At 43.5% G+C, this 20,229-nt stretch overlaps 1 pseudogene; it reads right to left on the bottom strand.

Moving 5' to 3' along the window:
* The window catches only part of LOC141176189 (uncharacterized), a 42,736-nt pseudogene extending 22,984 nt beyond the window's left edge, over positions 1–19,752 (bottom strand).
* Between the last annotated feature and the right edge of the window lie 477 nt (positions 19,753–20,229).

The raw sequence follows: 20,229 nt of genomic DNA, 5'->3' as shown, positions 1-20,229 counted from the left end.
GAGTAGAGCAGTTAATAGTGCCGGGCCCCTATAGACAGAAGGTGTTGGACATGGCCCATTGACATGTCTTGGGGGGATATCTGGGAGCGGAAAAAAAGCAGGAACAGATTGTGCAGAGGTTCTATTGGCCCGGAATCAAGTATTGCAAGTCTTGCCCTACACGCCAGTTAACCGCCCCCACCTCTCACTTTCAAAGTCCCCTTGTGCCTTTGCCCATTATTGTAGAGCATTCAAGAGAATTGATATGGAAATTGGTTGGCCCCTGATTGAATCTGCTCGTGGGCAACATCAATATACACTGCTCAAAAAAATAAACGGAACACTCAAATAACACATCCTAGATCTGAATGAATGAAATATTCTCATTGAATACTTTGTTCTGTACAAAGTTGAATGTGTTGACTACAAAATCACACAAAAATCATCAATGAAATCAAATTTATTAACCAATGGAGGCCTGGATTTGGAGCCACCCCCAAAGTTAAAGTGGAAAAACACACTACAGGCTGCTCCAACTTTGATGTAATGTCCTTAAAACAAGTCAAAATGAGGCTCAGTATTGTGTGTGACCTCCACGTGCCTGTATGACCTCCTTACAATGCCTGGGCATGCTCCTGATGAGGTTGCGGATGGTCTCCTGTGGGATCTCCTTCAGGATGGCACATCAATGCGAGCTTTGGCAAGAAGGCTTGCTGTGTCTGTCAGCGTAGTGTCCAGAGGCTGGAGGCGCTACAAGGAGACAGACCAGTACACCAGGAGACGTGGAGGGGGCTGTAGGAGGGCAACAACCCAGCAGCAGGACCGCTACCTCCTCCTTTGTGCAAGGAGGAACAGGAGGAGCACTGACAGAGCCCTGCAAAATGACCTCCAGCATGCCACAAATGTGCATGTGTCTGCATAAACGGTTAGAAACCGACTCCATGAGGGTGGTATGAGGGCCCGACATCCACAGATGGGGGTTGTGCTCACAGCCCAACACCGTGCGGGACTCTTGGCATTTGCCACAGAACACCAGGATTGGCAAAGTCGCCACTGGCGCCCTGTGCTCTTCAAAGATGAAAGCAGGTTCACACTGAGCACATGTGACAGAGTTTGGAGACGCTGTGGAGAGCGATCTGCTGCCTACAACATCCTTCAGCATGACCGGTTTGGCAATGGGTCAGTAATGGTGTGGGCTGGCATTTCTTTGGAGGGCCACACAGCCCTCCATGTGCTCGCCAGAGGTCGCCTGACTGCCATTAGGTACCGAGATGAGATCCTCAGACCCCTTATGAGACCATATGCTGGTGCGGTTGGCCCTGAGTTCCTCCTAATGCAGGACAATGCCAGACCTCATGTGGCTGGAGTGTGTCAGCAGTTCCTGCAAGATGAAGGCATTGAAGCTATGGACTGGCCCGCCCGTTCCCCAGACCTGAATCCGATTGAGCACATCTGGGATATCATGTCTCGCTCCATCCACCAACGTCACATTGCACCACAGACTGTCCAGGAGTTGGAGGATGCTTTAGTCCAGGTCTGGGAGGAGATCCCACAGGAGACCATCCACCGCCTCATCAGGAGCATGCCCAGGCATTGTAGAGAGGTCAAACAGGCACGTGGAGGCCACACACAATACTGAGCCTCATTTTGACTTCTTATAAGGACATTACATCAAAGTTGGATCAGCCTGTAGTGTTTTTCCACTTTAATTTTGGGGGTGACTCCAAATACAGGCCTACATTGGTTAATAAATTTGATTTCCATTGATGATTTTTGTGTGATTTTGTTGTCAGTACATTCAACTTTGTACAGAACAAAGTATTCAATGAGAATATTTCATTCATTCAGATCTAGGATGTGTTATTTGAGTGTTCCCTTTATTTTTTTGAGCAGTGTATATTGGTTATCCTGGACTATGCCACACGCTTTCCTGAAGCAATTCCACTGAGAGACTCCTTCGCAAAGAGTATAGCCTGCGAGTTAGTCCACGTTTTTTCCCCAAACAGGCTCACCAAAGGGAGATACTCACCGACCAGGGAACTCCCTTTATGAGTAAGGTGATGAGGGAGTTATGCAAAGTCCTGCAATTCTCCCAGGTGAGGACTTCAGTATACCATCCTAAGACAGATGGACTTGTCGAAAGGTTTAACAAGACTCTGAAGAGTATGCTGAGGAATGCCATAGAAAGGGCCGCAGAGACTGGGATTGTCTCCTACCGTATCTCTTTTTCTCCATCCGAGAGGTTCCACGGGTCTCTACAGGGTTCTCGCCATTCGAACTCCTGTATGGCTGACATCCGTGGGGTCTCCTGGATGTTGCAAAGGAAACCTAGGAAGCGGAGGTCTCGCCCCACAGGAGCGTCATTGCGCATGTCGCTCTGATACAGGAGAGGATTGAGAAGGTGATGCCCATTATGAAAGAACATCTCCTCCAGGCACAAGAAGCTCATGCCAGAGTCTACAACCGGTCAGCCAGAGTGATCCAATTCAATCCGGGAGACCGAGTGCTCGTGCTAATTCCTACGGTGGAAAGTAAGTTCTTGGCCAACTGGCAAGGGCCGTATGAGGTGGTGGAAAAAGTGGGTGAAGTGAACTACAAGGATCATCAACAGGGACGACGTAAGCCATACCAGATATACCACGTCAACCTCATCAAGCCGTGGCAAGATAGAGAGGCTGTGGAAGCTCCATGCTTGCTGGGCAAGCCAGAAGGTGACGTTGGAGGAGTCGCAATAGCGGAAACGCTACCGAAGGCCCAGAAACAGCAGTGTCGAGAGTTGTTGCAGAAGAACCGGGATCTGTCTACAATAATGTACTGCACCTATGCTACTTCTCATGAGCTAGAAGTCCAATAATGTCCATTCCCTAGTGTGCATGTCCGGAAGTGACGTATTTTACACTGAAACGCTAGATAAACATGGAATCAATGGCGCTATATAAATTAATAATAATAATAAGAATAATAATAATACAAAAAACTGATTGCCGCTGCTTCACTCGTACCTGTGACTGTGCATGCCCGTAGTTATCATTCCACACTGGAGTGCATCTAGGATCATTGTTACGAATGCGCATGCCCAGATGTCTGCGTTCCGTGCCGGAGCGCATATGGTATTGGATTGCATTCCATCAAATGAAAAATCCTCTCTCTGAGATCAGCGTCATGGGAGACTAAAAACAACTATTGCACATCCTCCCATCATGCAATAGGCATGTAGATCTACTTTATCACTACAAAAAATATGGGATGGTGGCCCACAGTATATTCCTAAATGGTCATATTTGACCCCTATTGCATAATTAGAGATTCACAAGGATCACCACACTTGTTAGTTACTAAACAGTATAAGTGGGATATAACTGATAAGAAATAATTCTGAGTAGCAATTGGTAGAGTATAAAATCCAAAAATGTAATCCAGAATGGGGCTGTATTCACACAGGCATAGAAAATTTGCTCATTGAGTTCCTTTGGAGCTTGTGAATCCAGTCTGGAAATCCACTCACTTTCCATTTTGAGGATACATCTATTGTGATCACCTCCTCTCACATTGGGTTTAACCACCTCAATGATGCAAAAGGAGATATTTCCGGTTTCACCTTAATGTACAGTACAGACCAAAAGTTTGGACACACCTTCTCATTTAAAGATTTTTCGTATTTTCATGACTATGAAAATTGTACATTCACACTGAAGGCATCAAAACTATGAATTAACACATGTGGAATTATATACTTAACAAAAAAGTGTGAAACAACTGAAAATATGTCTTATATTCTAGGTTCTTCAAAGTAGACACCTTTTGCTTTGATGACTGCTTTGCACACTCTTGGCATTCTCTTGATGAGCTTCAAGAGGTAGTCACCGGAAATGGTTTTCACTTCACAGGTGTGCCCTGTCAGGTTTAATAAGTGGGATTTCTTGCCTTATAAATGGGGTTGGGACCATCAGTTGTGTTGTGCAGAGGTCAGGTGGATATACAGCTGATAGTCTTACTGAATAGACTGTTAGAATTTGTATTATGGCAAGAAAAAAGCAGCTAAGTAAAGAAAAATGAGTGGCCATCATTACTTTAAGAAATGAAGGTCAGTCAGTGCGAAAAATTGGGCAAACTTTGAATGTGTCCCCAAGTGCAAATGCAAAAACCATCAAGCGCTACAAAGAAACTGGCTCACATGAGGACCGCCCCAGAAAAGGAAGACCAAGAGTCACCTCTGCTTCTGAGGATAAGTTTATCCGAGTCACCAGCCTCAGAAATTGCAGGTTAACAGCAGCTCAGATTAGAGACCAGGTCAATGCTACACAGAGTTCTAGCAGCAGACACATCTCTACAACAACTGTTAAGAGGAGACTTTGTGCAGCAGGCCTTCATGGTAAAATAGCTGCTAGGAAACCACTGCTAAGGACAGGCAACAAGCAGAAAAGACTTGTTTGGGCTAAAGAACACAAGGAATGGACATTAGACCAGTGGAAATCTGTGCTTTGGTCTGATGAGTCCAAATTTGAGATCTTTGGTTCCAACCACCGTGTCTTTGTGCGACGCAGAAAAGGTGAACGGATGGACTCTTCATGCCTGGTTCCCACCGTGAAGCATGGAGGAGGAGGTGTGATGGTGTGGGGGTGCTTTGCTGGTGACACTGTTGGGGATTTATTCAAAATTGAAGGCATACTGAACCAGCATGGCTACCACAGCATCTTGCAGCGGCATGCTATTCCATCTGGTTTGCATTTAGTTGGACCATCATTTATTTTTCAACAGGACAATGACCCCAAACACACCTCCAGGCTGTGTAAGGGCTATTTGACCAAGAACGAGAGTGATGGGGTGCTAAGCCAGATGACCTGGCCTCCACAGTCACCAGACCTAAACCCAATCGAGATGGTTTGGGGTGAGCTGGACCGCAGAGTGAAGGCAAAAGGGCCAACAAGTGCTAAGCATCTCAGGGAACTCCTTCAAGATTGTTGGAAGACCATTTCCGGTGACTACATCTTGAACCTCATCAAGAGAATACCAAGAGTGTGCAAAGCAGTCATCAAAGCAAAAGGTGGCTACTTTGAAGAACCTAGAATATAAGACATATTTTCAGTTGTTTCACACTGTTTTGTTAAGTATATAATTCCACATGTTTTAATGCCTTCAGTGTGAATGTGCAATTTTCATAGTCATGAAAATACAGAAAAATCTTTAAATGAGAAAGTGTGTCCAAACTTTTGGTCTGTACTGTACACTATTCATGTGTCTCACTAATGAGGTGTCCCGGCCATGGCGTATTTCCCCCAAATGCCCCCCCACAATCCTCTTGGTCATGCATACATAATCTAGGGGGCAGTTGCATGTGGCCACATATACAAGTCCTGAGGTTTTACAGTTGGAATAATCCCTCTGGAAAAAGGCTTCAACCGTAGATGAACTCGAGAAAGATTTATATGGTCTCATCCAATTACATGTACAACTTTCTCCACAACTAAAGAAACCACAGATTCTTCTATCTAGCCAAGTCCACTTGGGTGCAGGTTTTTATAGAAACTATGCACTAAACGGTCCCTAATTGACCAACCCTTTATGAAAGTTATTGTGGGAGCAGATCCCACAGCACCCTCAGGTCCGGGTCGACCACAAGTACATACTAGTGTTTTCTGAGGATATTAAAGATATGGTCATTCTGATTGTGACAAGTTCCTATTACTTGTGTTATCCCATATTTTTCTTGCTCTCTTGGTTAGGTATGGAGGAGTGTCTGTCTCTCCTGTTTTTCTGCAAATAATCGTGCGGAATCCAAAATATACTATGGGTACCTTTTTCCTTGAATCTGGTGTTCATGTCTATTGCCTGTATATTAATATCTGTGACATTAGAGCAGTTTCTACTCAACTGTAAAAATTGGCCCTTGGATATTGCTTGTTTTTTTTTTAGTAATTTAATAGTTTATTAGTGCTCATAGGTTAATGGTAGATGAGAGTCCCTAGGGTCCCATCCCGTTCTTTCTTGATTGGTACATCCAGGAAAGGCAACTGGTAATAATTAAACTCTGATATAAATCTAAGGCCCACTCTATGGATATTGAGTTTCCTGACGAATTCAAGAAATTGCTCACTCGTCTCTGACCAGATGATAAAAATGTTGTCAATATATCTATATAATACCCCAATATTTGGATGCCATCACTTATGATCATCCCTGAATATTGTGGTTTCCTCCTATGAGCCCAGGAATAGGATATCATACGAGGGGGCACAGGGGCTCCCCATCGCAGTACCCCTGAGCTGGTGGAAGTACTTCCTGTCAAAAAGAAATATGTTGTGAGTAAGAGTGAGTTTTAGAAGATCCTCCATGAAGTTATTATGTCTGCTACACTCTATTGATCTTGATTTCAAGAAACGACTTACTCCTCTGATACCGTCCTCATGTGGTATATTACTGTACAAAGCCTCAATATCTAGTAAGGCCTGCTCCCCTACATGCATGTATACATGCTCGAGAGTATACAGCGGTGGCCAAAAGTATTGGCACCTCTGCAATTCTGTCAGATAATACTCAGTTTCTTCCTGAAAATGATTGCAATCACACATTCTCTTCATTTAATTTGCTTGCAAGGAAAAAACACAAAAGAGAATGAAGCAAAAATCAAATCATTGATCATTTCACACAAAACTCCAAAAATGGGCCAGACAAAAGTATTGGCACCCTCAGCCTAATACTTGGTTGCACAACCTTTAGCCAAAATAACTGCGAACAACCGCTTCCGGTAACCATCAATGAGTTTCTTACAATGCTCTACTGGAATTGTAGACCATTCTTCTTGGCAAACTGCTCCAGGTCCCTGATATTTGAAGGGTGCCTTCTCCAAACTGCCATTTTGAGATCTCTCCACAGGTGTTCTATGGGATTCAGGTCTGGACTCATTGCTGGCCACCTTAGAAGTCTCCAGTGCTTTCTCTCAAACCATTTTATAGTGCTTTTGGAAGTGTGTTTTGGGTCATTATCCTGCTGGAAGACCCATGACCTCTGAGGTACATTATGCTGCAAAATTTGTTGGTAGTCTTCAGACTTCATAATGCCATGCACACGGTAAGCAGTTCAGTGCCAGAGGCAGCAAAGCAACCCCAAAACACCAGGGAACCTCCGCCATGTTTGACTGTAGGGACTGTGTTCTTTTCTTTGAATGCCTCTCTTTTTTCCTGTACACTCTATGTTGATGCTTTTTCCCCAAAAGCTCTATATTTGTCTCATCTGACCAGAGAACATTCTTCCAAAACGTTTTAGGCTTTCTCAGGTAAGTTTTGGAAAACTCCAGCCTGGCTATTTTATGTCTCGGGGTAAGAAGTGGGGTCTTCCTGGGTATACTACCATACAGTCCCTTTTCATTCAGATGCCGACGGATAGTACGGGTTGACACGGTTGTACCCTCGGACTGCAGGGCAGCTTTAACTTGTTTGAATGTTAGTCGAGGTTCTTTATCCACCATCCGCACAATCTTGCGTTGAAATCTCTCGTCAATTTTTCTTTTCCGTCGACATCTAGGGAGGTTAGCCACGGTGCCATGGGATTTAATCTTCTTGATGACACTGCGCACGGAAGACACAGGAACATTCAGGTCTTTGGAGATGGACTTGTAGCCTTGAGATTGCTCATGCTTCCTCACAATTTGGTTTCTCAAGTCCTCAGACAGTTCTTTGGTCTTCTTTCTTTTCTCCATGCTCAATGTGGTACACACAAGGACAGAGGACAGAGGTTGAGTCAACTTTAATCCATGTTAACTGGCTGCAAGTGTGATTTAGTTATTGCCAACACCTGTTAGGTGCCACAGGTAAGTTACAGGTGCTGTTAATTACACAAATTAGAGAAGCATCACATGATTTTTCAAACAGTGCCAATACTTTTGTCCACCCCCTTTTTAGGTTTGGTGTAGAATTATATCCAATTTGGCTTTAGGACAATTCTTTTTGTGTTTTTTCATTGAAGACAAATTAAATGAAGATAATAATACCCAAGAATTTGTGATTGCAATCATTTTCAGGAAGAAATTGAGTATTATCTGACAGAATTGCAGGGGTGCCAATACTTTTGGCCACCACTGTACATGTAGGGGAGCAGCCAAAGGGAAAACCAATCCCAGGGGGATTATTTCAACTGTAAAACCTCAGGACTTATTCCAACTGCAGGACCTCAGGCGGTACTGTGGAAATATTATACTGTGTGTAGGGGGATGGCGGTAGTGTAGGAATATAATATACACCTGTTTATATGGAATGTGTTCATTCCCTTGTAATCTTCATATATTTCATGTTCATCCCATGTGCAAGATACACAAGAAATCCATAATATCTCTCCATATGTTTGGACCTGTAAGTTTTTATGTTCATTCTTTTTATTTATTCCTGATCTTCATTCTTTTTAGTACATCCCGGAACATTAAACTGTGTGTGGGGCATCATACATCCTGCATAAGGGACATAATGGGGGCATTACACTGTGTGGAGGCATCATACATCCTGCATAAGGGGCATAATGGGGGCATTACACTGTGTGGGGGCATCATACATTCTGCATAAGGGGCATAATGGGGGCATTACACTGTGGGGCATCATACATCCTGCATAAGGGGCATAATGGGGGCATTACACTGTGTGGGGGCATCATACATACTGCATAAGGGGCATAATGGGTGCATAACACTGTGTGGGGGCATCATACATACTGCATAAGGGACATAATGGGGGCATTACACTGTGGGGGCATCATACATACTGCATAAGGGGCATAATGGGTGCATAACACTGTGTGGGGGCATCATACATACTGCATAAGGGACATAATGGGGGCATTACACTGGGGGGCATCATACATACTGCATAAGGGGCATAATGAGGGCATTACACTGTGTGGGGGCATCATACATACTGCATAAGGGGCATAATGGGGGCATTACACTGGGGGGCATCATACATACTGCATAAGGGGCATAATGGGGGCATTACACGGTGTGGGGGCATCAAACATACTGCATAAGGGGCATAATGGGTGCATAACACTGTGTGGGGGCATCATACATACTGCATAAGGGGCATAATGGGTGCATAACACTGTGTGGGGGCATCATACATACTGCATAAGGGACATAATGGGGGCATTACACTGGGGGGCATCATACATACTGCATAAGGGGCATAATGAGGGCATTACACTGTGTGGGGGCATCATACATACTGCATAAGGGGCATAATGGGGGCATTACAGTGTGTGGGGCATCATACATTGTGCATAAGGGGCATAATGGGGGGCATTACACACCCTGCATAAGGGGCATAATGGGGGCATTACACTGTGTGGGGGCATCATACATACTGTATAAGGAGCATAATGGGGGGCATTACACTGTGTGGGGGCATCATACATCCTGCATAAGGGACATAATGGGGAAATTACACTGTGTGGGGGCATAATACATACTGTATAAGGGGCATAATGGGGGCATTACACTGTGTGGGGGCATCATACATACTGTATAAGGGGCATAATGGGGGCATTACACTGTGTAGGGGCATCATACATCCTGCATAAGGGGCATAATGGGGAAATTACACTGTGTGGGGAATCATACATCCTGCATAAGGGGCATAATGGGGGCATTACACTGTGTGGGGGCATCATACATACAGCATAAGGGGCATAATGGGGGCATTACACTGTGTGGGGGCATCATACATACAGCATAAGGGGCATAATGGGGGCATTACACTGTGTGGGGGCATCATACATCCTGCATAAGGGACATAATGGGGAAATTACACTGTGTGGGGGCATCATACATCCTGCATAAGGGGAATAATGGGGGCATTACACTGTGTGGGGGCATCATACATCCTGCATAAGGAGTATAATGGGGGCATTACACTGTGTGGGGGCATCATACATCCTGCATAAGGGGCATAATGGGGGCATTACACTGTGGGGAATCATACATTGTGCATAAGGGGCGTGTGTGGGGCATCATACACCCTGCATAAGGGGCATAAAAGAGTCTCCGTGCTGAAGGGGTTAATGCCCCCTGCGCCCAGTAATGGGGTCTCCACATATATGGCTGCTCTGTGCGCACAGGAGCTGTGATGAGGTCACAGGAGGGGAGGAGCCAGGGGTCACATGATCAGGGGCCTCAGTGGATGCAGGACTCTGCTGTGCTGGTTGTCATGGTGCTGGATGAGCTGAAGTTTATGTGTGGGGTCAGGAGGGGTTTACAGTGTGGATGTAGCAGAGCCGTGTGTGTACGACGCGTACGGAGCAGAGCCGCGTGTGTACGAGGTGTACGGAGCAGAGCCGCGTGTGTACGAGGTGTACGGAGCAGAGCCGCGTGTGTACGAGGTGTACGGAGCAGAGCCGTGTGTGTACGAGGTGTACGGAGCAGAGTCGTGTGTGTACGAGGTGTACGGAGCAGAGCCGCGTGTGTACGAAGTGTACGGAGCGGAGCCGCGTGTGTACGAGGTGTACGGAGCAGAGCCGCGTGTGTACGAGGTGTACGGAGCCATGTGTTTGAGGTGTATGGAGCGGAGCCGTGTGTACGGAGCGGAGCCGCGTGTGTACAAGGTGTGCGGAGCCATGTGTTTGAGGTGTATGGAGCGGAGCCGTGTGTACGGAGCAGAGCCGCGCGTGTACAAGGTGTGCGGAGCCATGTGTTTGAGGTGTATGGAGCGGAGCCGTGTGTACGGAGCGGAGCCGCGTGTGTACGAGGTGTGAGGAGCTGCCCACTTACTAAAGACTATGATACTTTTCCATCACTGTTAAAAATATAACGCTTACATTGGAGTAAGAGTACATTGAGGATAGGAAGGAAATCAATATTGAATTATGTGGATAAAACAAAAGCTTGTTTAAGGTTCATTCAAAAGTGGTTACAAAAATAAGGAAAAATAGTTCATAGCACACAAAAGAAGTATCTATAATATAACGGGGGATGCGTCCCTCTGTCTGAAGCCTCAATAGACTGCGCATGCGTGATGCACAGTCTGGCTCCAGACAGAAGCAGGCATCCAGCCGTTACAGGTAAGAGGAGTGTATTTCGCCGGAGATCGCGGTATGCGTAGACACTGAATGCATACCGCGATCTCCCGCGCCATACTTGCATACTTACCTGACCGGGAGGAGCATTGCCGCGGCGCCTCTCTTTGCCGAAGACCAGGGCAGGAGTGAGTTGTCGGATCGGCGTATGCGCATAGCGCTATCCGGCACCATTTTACTGAAGACACATTTACAGTGTGTCTTCAGCAAAATGGCGCCGGATACTGCTGTGCTCCGGTGCCGCACTCCTCCCCCGGCCTCCGGCAGAACAGGACACAGCAGCGCTGGAGTACGGATAAGAAAGGTGAGTATAAGTGTTTATTTTTTTTGTATGTGTGTACAGTGTGAAAGTGATGAGGGGGCCACACATACCAGGATTGTGGGGTGAGGGAACCATGTATATACCAGGATTGTTAGGTGAGGGAACCATGCATATACCAGGATTGGGGGGTGAGGGGTACCACACATACCAGGATTGGGGGGATGAGGGGGTACCACACATACCAGGATTGGGGGGGATGAGGGGGTACCACACATACCAGGATTGGGGGGGATGAGGGGTACCACACATACCAGGATTGGGGGGGGTGAGGGGTACCACACATACCAGGATTGGGGTGGATGAGGGGTACCACACATACAAGGATTGGGGGGGGGGTGAGGGGTACCACACATACCAGGATTGGGGGGATGAGGGGTACCACACATACCAGGATTGGGGGGGTGAGGAGTACCACACATACCAGGATTGGGGGATGAGGGGTGCCACGCATACCGGGGTTGGGGATGAGGGGTGCCACGCATACCGGGATTGGGGATGAGGGGTGCCACGCATACCGGGATTGGGGATGAGGGGTGCCACGCATACCGGGATTGGGGATGAGGGGTGCCACGCATACCAGGATGAGGGATACCATACATACCAGGATAGGGATGAAGGATGGGGTGCCATGCATACCAGGATAGGGATGAGGGATGGGGTACCATGCATACTGGGATTGGGGTTGAGGGGTCCCATGCATACCAGGATTGGGGGGTGAGGGGTGCCATGCATACCAGGATTGGGGGGTGAGGGGTGCCATGCATACCAGGATTGGGGTTGAGGAATATCATGCATACCAGGTTTCTGGGATGAGGCCATACATACCAGAATTGGGATGAGAGGTGCCATGCATACCAGGACAGGGATGAGGGGTGCCATGCATACCGGGATTGGGGATGAGGGGTGCCATGCATACCGGGATTGGGGTTGAGGGGTGCCATGCATACCGGGATTGGGGATGAGGGATGCCATGCATACAGGGATTGGGGATGAGGGGTGCCATGCATACCGGGATTGGAGATGAGGGGTACCATGCATACCGGGATTGGGGATGAGGGGTGCCATGCATACCAGGATTGGGGGTGAGGGGTGCCATGCATACCAGGATGGGGATGAGGGGTGCCATGCATACCAGGATAGGATGGTGGGGACAGGATGGGGGCAGCACAAATACCAGGAGGGGGGCAGCACATACCAGCATGGGAGACCATATACCAATAAAAATGCTCGCCACCTGGGCGTAGAATGGGTTCAATAGCTAGTTAGGTTATAAGAGAGAAAGCAACATTCATAAGTTCTTAAGTATATTGCATGAGATGGTCCGTGGTGGAGATTCTCAAGGTATGAGACATCTGCCCATTCATTTCTTGCTCTACTTATATACCATCTCAGATAACAACAAAGGTTTGCCATAAATCACACTTAATGAAAACAAAAGGGGGGTGGGCAGTACCCTGTGAAAATGAACAGGATGCTGTCCACGTGCAAGCTGAGCAAAAGAACTTGTTGAAAAGATTGGAGTACAACACAGAAAATTTACTTGCATATAAATAACAATGTTTTATTTTATAAAACACACAATGTAGATAGAATAAATACAAGGAGATAGTGCCGGATGGTGTAATACATCATGGTAGGAAAAGTATACAATTTATGAATTCATAATACTGAGAGACAGCCCAATTGCACAATGCCCTTACAGATCACACTAATAATCTTAAGTTATAAAACCACCGACATCAGGGTTATAGGCTAAAGTAAAAATGCGTGCAAAAGGTGCCCCAGAATATTAATTTGTTAATATGGTCCACCCTCCCCTACAGCCACCACAAGGATGACAGTGATGAAACACAATGAAGAAAAAGGGGGGGGGGCCATCACCTATGGCTCATGCAGGCCCCCATGTCATAAACTTAGTGGTGGCATAAGGAGAGGTAACCTGGTGACCTACCTATGAAGCACCACTCATCAACGGAAGAGCATAGAAGTGAGGACAGGAATGCCATCTCGCCTCATAGACATACAATGGAGATTATTTTTCCAGTTTCATAACCCAATATCTTGACTTTCTGGTATATTAGTAACTTCTACCATGTTAGAACAAAACTAGTAACTCATGGTATATGCCTTTTGACTACATGCACATTTACCTTGTGTTGGCATATTTAAACATATGGCTAGTGACGTTTAAAGGATCATTAGTTATCTCCAAATAACCCATATAGACCAGAGTCCTATAGGTTTGACAAACAGAACAGGTGTCTCTGCCAAGGTCCCAGAATAACTGCAATCTTTCTCTAGAATATTTGAAAGTAAGGCTCGAACCAGAACTTTAAAGCTTATGTATATACTTTTATCATTAGATATTAATATTTTACAGTCCCCCCTGATTATGATTTAAGACATATCATAATCAATCCTAAACTCATTCTCTCACCATTTGTATCACATTCATTCTTTATTCTGATAACCTTGTATCAACACCTGTATTGAATGTCATCAGAGTTCCCAAAAGCTTCTAAATTAAAAATAAAAATTCACTAAAAAAGGTTATATATATTTTTTTAACATTTCTCTTAAAATATTATCTTCCTTTTTCATTTCAGTCTTTATCTTTTTGTATATTTTCTTAATTTTACACATAAAAATCTGATAAAAAATGCACAGCAAGATCAAAATAAATATGATTACAATTGGATAATACATTTCCTGCTGCCATTTTTGCTGAAGACTGTGACCAACTAGTTACTGATCTTCCTAGATTTTTCCACCAAGATGAGCCTGACATAGTTGTCCACTCATGTTCAATATCATTTAAATTGCCTTGTTCATGTCTGAATACAATTTCAGCTTCTTTTAATTGTTTTGTTAGCAAATTTAACAAACCTTTGTCTTTTTTATCTCATTTGTCCACATATCCCAAGGGAAATTATTTATTTGTGACAAACTGAACTGTATTGGAAGGTTTTCAGATTTCTTGTCCCTATTGATGTAATATTAATCCTTCCTTCCTTCTTGTAGATAGTTTTCACACTTCCCTCCATACAATATAAACCTATTGTCAGATTTTCAGCATGTACACAAGATGAGAAGAATGCAGAAACAACTTCTTTTTCAGACATAACTTGGAAACAAATTTTTGTTCGAGCTTATTGGGGTCAACAAGTCATGTATCGTGTGCACATTCTCAACTCTGGCATGACATGAGGTATGATTATGGAAACACGAGTTATAAATGACTTTATCCTGTCCAGGTAGACACATTACCTTAGAAATAAAATGTAAGCATGACGATATGTCTAATTGTTCAGTGTTTGTACCATCAAATGCTAAATCTGTGTACTGTAATAGATAATATAGTAATTGTGTATTACTAACAGGAATGCCGAGAACAGTAATAGGAACTATGGTTTCTTCTCTTCCAGATATTGGGATTAGCCATGTTCCTACACAAATGTTCGGTTCACATCCTAACCACTTATTTACCCACAAATCTGTGTGATTTAACGCAAAATTATATTCTGTAGGCAAATTTCTCATTATGAGAAACACAAGAGAAAGCTGAGTGTGCAGCATATAGAAAAGAGCTTTATTAGTAGAAGTATAAATATAGATACATCATATTACATCTATAAAAAATAGATACAAATAGGGAGACAATACAAGACCATAAAAATGCAACACGGTTACCCATAGTTAACCATAATAGCAGGACCATGTGAGGAAGGGAGGGGAGGAAGGGAAAGAGCGACCCATGAAAGTGTGTACTAAAACATATCAAATGGCAAAATGGGAGAGGTATATGCACAAGGATACCAATGCTAAGGATAATGATAGAAACATGTCCCTTATAATCCCCCTAGCGGGGTCAGAGTAGATGTAGTCCCTAATGTCAAATACACTCACCCGTAGAGTAGCCAAGGGACGCTCAGAGAAAGGGGAGGGAAGAGAGGGGGGGGGCCGGGGGACAAGGCAGGAGCAGACCAAGATGGAACCTGCAAACCTCCATCTTGGTCTGCTCCTGCCTTGTCCCCCGGCCCCCCCCCTCTCTTCCCTCCCCTTTCTCTGAGCGTCCCTTGGCTACTCTACGGGTGAGTGTATTTGACATTAGGGACTACATCTACTCTGACCCCGCTAGGGGGATTATAAGGGACATGTTTCTATCATTATCCTTAGCATTGGTATCCTTGTGCATATACCTCTCCCATTTTGCCATTTGATATGTTTTAGTACACACTTTCATGGGTCGCTCTTTCCCTTCCTCCCCTCCCTTCCTCACATGGTCCTGCTATTATGGTTAACTATGGGTAACCGTGTTGCATTTTTATGGTCTTGTATTGTCTCCCTATTTGTATCTATTTTTTATAGATGTAATATGATGTATCTATATTTATACTTCTACTAATAAAGCTCTTTTCTATATGCTGCACACTCAGCTTTCTCTTGTGTTTCTCATATTGATCGTGAGTTAGCAATTTTTTATGTGATTATGGGGTGCGAGCTGTGAGTCTTCCACACTCCATATTCGTTATTCGTATTATGTTGGCCGAAGTGTTTATCAAATTTCTCATTATTCCTAAAGGTGTAATTCCACTTTGCAATGCTTGTGCAATCATTTTCAGATTGGTAGAATATTCAATCTGAATTTCTAGACATGCTCTGGCCACTTGGGATTCCTGTTCACTTTCTATTAGAGCTAAAGTAGCATCTTGTAGATGTGACACTGAAGATCCCAACACAGCAGCAGTGTTCAAAACCATCTTCTCAAGGAGTTGATGCAAACTTTTCAAAATTTTTACCCCTTTGCCTCCAATATACCCAATATTTTCTAAATCTGATTTAAGTGTATGTATGTCCATAATGTTAAACTCACCACTGTTCCTAATCCCCCCAAATTACCTTCTAATACCCCCCTCTTACTTCTAACCTGTGTTGATGTTCTTTTCCCAAACCATTGTTCTATTCCCATCTCCATGTTGATGAGATGTGATTGACATTGGGGATATCTGGGTGAGATTTTCCAACTAGACATGTTAAAAGTCCAGACCATAGTCATCAACACTCCATCTCTTAATAGAGGTTTAGATTGGAATTGATTGATTTGGAAAGGAGTAGATGGTTGAAGCCTTGTCTGTGTACATACATTATCTAATCCTGACAAAAAATTTACATCTTTACATTGTTTGTAATTATTTTTAGTTAAAACACAACATTAATAAAGTCCAGAATCTTTAAGAGATGGATTATCTAGAGAAAAAAAAAAATTCTTATCCAACCATCTCATATTCCCGTATTGACTTCTATGTATAACATTTGTTGGACCATTTGAAAAACTTCCCAAAAATAATTTGTTTCTGGTCCATGTTAACACTCGGGAGGTAACGCTAACCTTGTGTTGCATTTTAATAAAAGAGGAGACATATTTTCATGACTATGTATTGCTTGTGGTGCAACCCTTACTTCTGGAGCGATAGTATTTGTTACTGTAAAAACTACATATACCTGTACTTGTACTGATTCTCTGGTTCTCTGGAAGTTCCATGTTTTTACCCAATCTTCATCTCCTTCTGTAATAGAAAGTAATGAAGGATCCAAAATTTTCCCAAAAAGTTGTGTCTTTAACACAATCTCTGTTTCGGATGTTCTAACTGTCCCTTTTGCGAGCATATCATTAGTAATATCACCCGACCACACAGCTTTCTCTTCACCTCTTATCCCTATATTCCAGTATAACACATCTGTAGGATTACATTCCCATGTGCCTGTCTTATTATTATGTATATAATCTCCTTGTAACTGTGTAAATGTAGACTTAGGTCCTATGGCAGCATGTAATATTAAGTGTCGTGTATAAAGTGTAGCTCAATACAGCATTTTACACCATAACCCATGCAAATGTTTCCAGTAATATCTACTGAATCGTCCGGTATGTCTTCATCTATTAGATTTTGTATACTTGATCCTCTTGGTTTCCGTGAATGTAAAGTTCCTTTGATATGTCCATTCACTTCACTAGTATTTGTTCCATGATATAAAATGTCTTCTGCGTAGAACACAATTGAAATAGTACAAAGTAGCTGAAATTTGGTTCCCATCAGATAGTAGCTTTTCCTGGGAAACTTTTTCTTTTCTTGAAGGATTGGTGTTGAATCCCTTCCATCAAGGACATGGTATTCCGCATTCCAGCTCTTATTGGAATCCATTTCTTCCTGAAAGAAATGCAGTATCATTATTTTGCAATATACAATTTGCATTGATCAACATGTACCCACAATTTTTGTTGTCTGCTGGTATTTTTAACCACGTTGGATGCTGGTTGCACTAGGATCATAACTTGTCCCATGGTGTCGATTATTTCAAAGGGACCTTCCCAGTTACTTTCTCAAGGTCCACTCTTCCTGAAAGTTTTTATCATGACTAGAGCCCCTTTTTTGAATTTGGATTCATATGGTGGCTCCATCCTCTGCATTCTTGATGCAGCATGTGGAAGAATGGTTTTCAAGTTTTCCTGCAACAATTGCAACCATTTGGACCTTGCAGCAGCATCTTTTTGAGGTGTGGACAAAAATGGTTCATGTGGGAAAATCAATGGCATTTTCCTTCCTGTCATTAGTTCAAAAGGAGTAAACTGACTTGTGGAGGAAGTTGTTCCTCTAACACTCAACAGTACAAAAGGTACTGCATCCACCCAAGTATTACCTTGGTCCAATAACATTTTGGCAATTCTGGATTTTATTGTTCTATTGATCCTTTCCACAATACCAGCAGACTGTCGATGGTAAGGTACATGAAACAGTTGTTGTACCCCTAGAATAGTACAAATTGCTCGCATGTTTTTACCTGTGAAGTGACTTGCTCGATCAGAGGTAATCATTCTTGGGATCCCCCAAGTACAAAAGACATGATTAACTAATGCTCTAGCTGTAGACAAAGCATCATCTTTCCTGACAGGTAAAATTTTAAGCCATTTAGAAAAAACATCTACTACCACGAATGCATACCTGAGACCATTTTTACCTGATGGTAATGGACCAAGGTAGTCGATTTGTAATGCAGACCATGGACCATCTGCAGGTGCGGTTCGCAGTAGTGGCGGTTTCTGTCCTTTTGGTCTTGGATTAATTTGGGCACAAATGAGACATGATTGAACAATACTTTACACAGTCTCTTCCATCTTTTCTCAGTAAAATTTCTCTTTGAGAATGCCTAACAATTTCTGTTGACCCAAATGACCCAAGCTTTCATGATTATATCTCATGAACTCATCCTGTAAATGTTTTGGTACAACAGGACGCAAGTCCCTGTTTAAGTCATGACACAAAACCCCATTTTCACAAACAAAGGGAGGTTTTGGATCAACCCGGGAAGCAACAAGAGTTGAATCTTTTTCTTGTTCTTCCGCAAAAGAAGGGATATGCCTGTCTGTTCTTTGAACTGCTGAAACCTCGAGATGTTCAGGCTCAAACACTTTTTCTGTCAGGGCTGCCTCTTTGGCTAACATATCTGTGGTTGCATTTCCGACAGATAATTCATCATCAGACTTTTTATGGGCAGGAACTTTGACAATAACAAAACCATTAGGGTTTTTTGAAGCTATCTCAAAAATTGTTTTCAGTGTGTCACTATGTACAAGAGTCTTGTTAGAAGAATCTACATAGCCTCTTTTTTCCCAAACTGGCAGGTAATCTGTCAATGATCTCACAACATAGGAGCTATCACTGTAGATTACAATGGGACACTGATTGTCAGCCTCATTCAGCTGTAGCACCATTCTTACCGCTTCTAGCTCTGCTCTCTGGGCTGAAAAATGATTCAGTAACTTGTGTTTTACCACCTGTCCTCTTGTGGGATAAAAAATGGCATATCCTGTATAATAGTGCCCATCTGAATAGAATCTGGACCCATCTACAAAGACTGCTTCATCAGTTACCTCTGCCTTCCGTCTGAAAAGTGATGGAATAGGACTGGAGACAATCATGAGTTTGCCCTTCATATTGCATCAACTGAGGAAGAACTTTGGCTTTATAATCTACATCAATTTGATTGGGAGACAGTGACAGAAACCAATGGGCAAATCTCTGATGTGACACATCTGGGATATTTTTCTCAATGAGAAGTTTTAATGTAGAATGAGGAGTTTGCAGAATGATTTTGTTGAAAACAACAATGTGTTCAGTTGCTTTGACTGCAAAGTAGACGCCTACCAAGTGTCTCGCACAAGTTTCAAAACCTCTTTCAATAGGTGAGAGAAGCTTAGAAAAATAGCCCAAAATTCTCCACTCTTCTCCCTGCAATTGTAACAGAACAGCAGACACCGCTGTCTCTGATGGGTGAACTTGTAGAGCAAATGGAGCTGAAGGATCTACTGTGGACAAAGCAGGTGCATTCTGTAAATTCATTTTCATTTGTTCAAATGAGGTTTGTTGTTCAACACCTCAAGGACCAAAATAATCATTATTTTCACTTTTCAAAAGATCGTACAAAGGCCTGGCCTTATTAGAAAAATCCTCAATGAAATCCCTAGGATAGTTTACAAGACCCAAAAAATGTCACAATGCCTTGTGTGTGGTTGGGATTGGGAGAGAAGCGATCGCCTCTATTCTTTCCTGCAATGGCGGTCTTTTTCCAGGATTCAACAACACTCCCAAAAACCCGACATCGGTCTGCATCAATTTGACCTTTTTAGTGTTAAATTTCAACCCTGCGTCATACAACAGTTCAAACAATTCTGCCAAAAGAGAAACGTGTGACTCCTTATCCTCAGTAGACAACAGAATATCATCCACATATAGCAGTATGCAATCAGGCCTAGAAAATCTGGATAATACCTTTACCAACGCCTGATGAAAAACACTAGGTGACAAATGTGCTCCTAG

Source organism: Phyllobates terribilis, unplaced genomic scaffold, assembly GCF_046119375.1.
Source record: "Phyllobates terribilis strain yellow unplaced genomic scaffold, ASM4611937v1 Scaffold_17__1_contigs__length_24005725, whole genome shotgun sequence".
NCBI classification, from domain to species: Eukaryota; Metazoa; Chordata; class Amphibia; order Anura; family Dendrobatidae; genus Phyllobates; species Phyllobates terribilis.
Note: the sequence above shows the minus strand (reverse complement) of the source record. Positions and strands in the feature narration are given on the sequence as shown.